We start from the raw sequence: 3,621 nt of genomic DNA, 5'->3' as shown, positions 1-3,621 counted from the left end.
GCTAATTCAGTTGTCCAGGTGAGAAACAGTGGCTTGGATCAGGAAGAAATAAGGGAGGAAGAGCTTGAGAGCTGGATTCTGGATGTATTTCCAGCAGAGCAGACGGACTCACTGATGAGGGCACACAGGGAGTCCAACTGTCCCTTCAGATGCACCTGCTCCTCCCTCCTGGGCACTGGTGATCTGACCTCCGTGGACCACACACTTCGACTCTCCTATCCTCCTTTGGTTGGGTTCAGACAATGAAGTGAACTGGAGGGCGGGAGACCAAGACAGAAATGTTTATTCGCCTGACACCTGCCCTGCCAGGCTACAGTATGGCAACACTGCCCTTCTCTCCTGTCAGGCAGCTGTCTAGGACACCACAGCTCTTGCTGGTTCTGGTAAACCCTGCTCATCCCTGCTTTGTTCCAGCTTTGGGTAGCAATGGCTTCCCACAGTGATCCCTTTTGGGTGCTTCATCATTCCTTATTACTTTCCCTGACCACAAGGACTTCCCAAGTGGCTTAGTTGTAAAGAATCCACCTGCAGTGCTGGAGATGCAGGAGACATGGGTTTGATTCCTGGGTCAGGAAGATCCCCTGGAGAAGGAAATAGCAACCCGCTCTGGTATTCTTGCCTGGAGAATCAAACAGACAGAGGAGCCTGGCAGTCTACAGTCCATGAGGTCACAAAGAGTTGGATGTGACTGAGCAACTGAACAACAACACCTTTTAGTGTGCTAATTGCATTCTGCCAGGACTCTGAGTGACACAGGATGTGAGAAAAAAAGAATCAGAGATGACACCCAAGTTACTGGTCTGAGCAGCTGGAAGAAAGGGTTGTTATTTGCTGAACTGAAGGAAAACTTGATAGTGTAAAAATGAATTCATGGGAAAGACAGGGAGTAGCTCACAGAATAGAATCAAAGGCAGAAATACAAAGGAGTGGGTTGAAGCCCCTGGCCTGCCGAGAGCTCAGGATGGAAGCTGGCGATGATTGATCAGAGCTTCTAAAGGGGAAAAGGGTTCAAAGCCTTTCATTGAAGGGAAGAGGCCAGATGTAGGCTCTAACTGTTTAAAGGTGGGAACAAAACTATTGTTGACTGCTTGCCTGGGCTGTAGCATTTAGCATGCTTGAGGCCTTGAAGAAACTGGATACTGCTAAACTTCCTTCAATGCATGAGACAACTCTTTGACAAAGAATTACTCAGTATATAGGTTATCGCAGAGTCATGAAAAAGCCCAGCTATATGTATATGTGTAACTGAATCACTTTGCTGTACACCTGAAACTAACACAATATTGTAAATCAATTATACCACAATCTCCAGTACTTTGGCCACCTCATGCGAAGAGCTGACTCATTGGAAAAGACTCTGATGCTGGGAGGGATTGGGGGCAGGAGGAGAAGGGGACGACAGAGGATGAGATGGCTGGATGGCATCACTGACTCGATGGACGTGAGTCTGAGTGAACTCCGGGAGTTGGTGATGGACAGGGAGGCCTGGTGTGCTGTGATTCATGGGGTCGCAAAGAGTCGGACACGACTGAGCGACTGAACTGAACTGAACTGACAATATAAAATAAAAATAAAAAAAGAAAGAAAACTTCAAAAATCAAAATAGATGACAATGAAAAATAGATAAATAGGGAATTCCCTGGCAGGTCAGTGGTTAAGACTCTGCACTTTCACTGCTGAGGGCACGGGTTCAATCACTGGCTAGGCAAAAATATAAATAAATAAAAAGAATTAGCCCAAAACATCCATAGGGTTCAGGCTGAGAACCCCTTCTCTGTATGAAGGTTGCCAAGGACTGTTTCAGTTCTTTTTTTTTGGCCGTGAGGCATGTCTTAGTTCCTCAACTAGGTATGGAACCCATGCCCCCTGCAGTGGAAGCAGAGTCTTAACCACTGGGCCGTCAGGAAAGTCCCTGTTCTCCAGTTTCTATGTCTTAGAAGCCAGGTCAGATTATGCTAGATACAGGGCCTCAAACTTTATTGGAAACCAATTTTTAAAGTGACTGTGGCAAATATATGGGTACTGTCCGAACAGGCTCAGTAAACAGTTGGAAATTTTTGTCTGAGAGCCTGGAGCTGAACTTGACAACACGATGGCAAAGTGCAAGTGTGCAAACAGACACAAAGCCCCTCCGTGTAGTGCAGGTTTATTCATCGTTTAAACAGAGTATTCTGTATGTGCTCAGTTTGCAACTGAAATTAATAAGGCTGTAAATCACATTACAGCTTTCAAACTCATGCAGGAATCTTTCCAGGGAGCGGAGAGCTATGGCATTGTCTAATGACAGGTTCTAAAGCAGGCCTACCAAGAAGGCTGCATTCATGGGCCACAATATGCTTTCTGTGTCCCAAGGATTCTCCTGGGACAGCCTGACTTACCTGGAGGAGGTAGACAGACTCACTGGAGAAGGCAGGCTACGCTCCAGACGTGCCTTTGTTCTTAGCACAATGGTAAGTCTGAGAACCCGGGCCTGGCCCAGGGCCAGGGAGGCTCTGAGAGCAGATTAAGAAGGTGCACTCTGCCCACGAGCCTCAGGGCTTAGATGGCTCAGTGGTTTCCTAACATTCTGCCAGAGAGAAATATTTTTTAAAGTAAGAATTTTTTTTTCTTTTTTGCCATTTGGAGCTAGAAAGTTTTCTGTTGAAAATAAACATGATTCATGTCCCAAGAAAGCTCCATTCTAGAGAATGCTACAAACTTCCTTGACTGACATATCTCCCCAAACACTTAGAATCTGATTTCTGATTCCTAACTCCGAGGTGATGGTTCTTCCCTTTATTTTCCTGGTCCAGGAAGACCTGAATCCCCAGGAGGAACCAGTCTTCAGGGTAGAGAATATGCAGCTGTGTCCCAAGAATTTGAATTCCAATTATTAGAAAAGTGTGATAATATGATGGTTTCCCCCGTCTCATTTTTGCTACCTCTGGAAGTCCCCTAAATTTACTCAAAAGTATTTCCCTGAAGCTATAAAGTCAGGCTTTTCCCCCCTCCTTAAGACAAGAATGTTTTAACTGTAAATATGAATTCTACAGAGATTGTGCTTGAGTACTACAGTTAACCCTGTCAAATTAGTTCCGTAATTCAGTAAACTCCATTAACTGATATTTTTCTATCACAAATAAATATGTAGGTGATTTCTTCAGATATGTATGTTTTGAACTTTATGCATATTAGCAATCAGTTAATGTGATAAGACCATTAATTCACTCACAAAATTGTTCTTAACTCATAAGCCTAAGCAAAGTTTATTTATACTATTATTAAATTGCTGTGGGTGTGCATGTATTATACATATACATATGCATAAAAATTTGTGAAACACATGCAATAAAGTACAGTCATCACAGTATTGAAGTTTTTTAACTTAGTCTCACTTTTTAAAAGTTACATTTAGTATTCATATGTTTACTCTTATTTTATGATATGGAAAAATGACATCCTTGGGGCATTTTCTCCTTCAAATAATGTAAATATCCTGTGAAATATTATGATATTGATTATTATCTTTGTCAGCTTCTGCTTTTCCTTCTTTACATTGGTTTATTCTTTCTGGTTACAAAACAGCTAAATTAAAATGTAAGTTTATGACAAATTTCTGTTAAACCTTGTATACAAAAATCG

This window comes from Bos indicus x Bos taurus, chromosome 6 (genome assembly GCF_003369695.1).
Source record: "Bos indicus x Bos taurus breed Angus x Brahman F1 hybrid chromosome 6, Bos_hybrid_MaternalHap_v2.0, whole genome shotgun sequence".
In the NCBI taxonomy this organism is placed as follows: domain Eukaryota; kingdom Metazoa; phylum Chordata; class Mammalia; order Artiodactyla; family Bovidae; genus Bos; species Bos indicus x Bos taurus.
The sequence above is the reverse complement of the archived record's forward strand: the minus strand, read 5'-3'. Positions refer to the sequence as shown.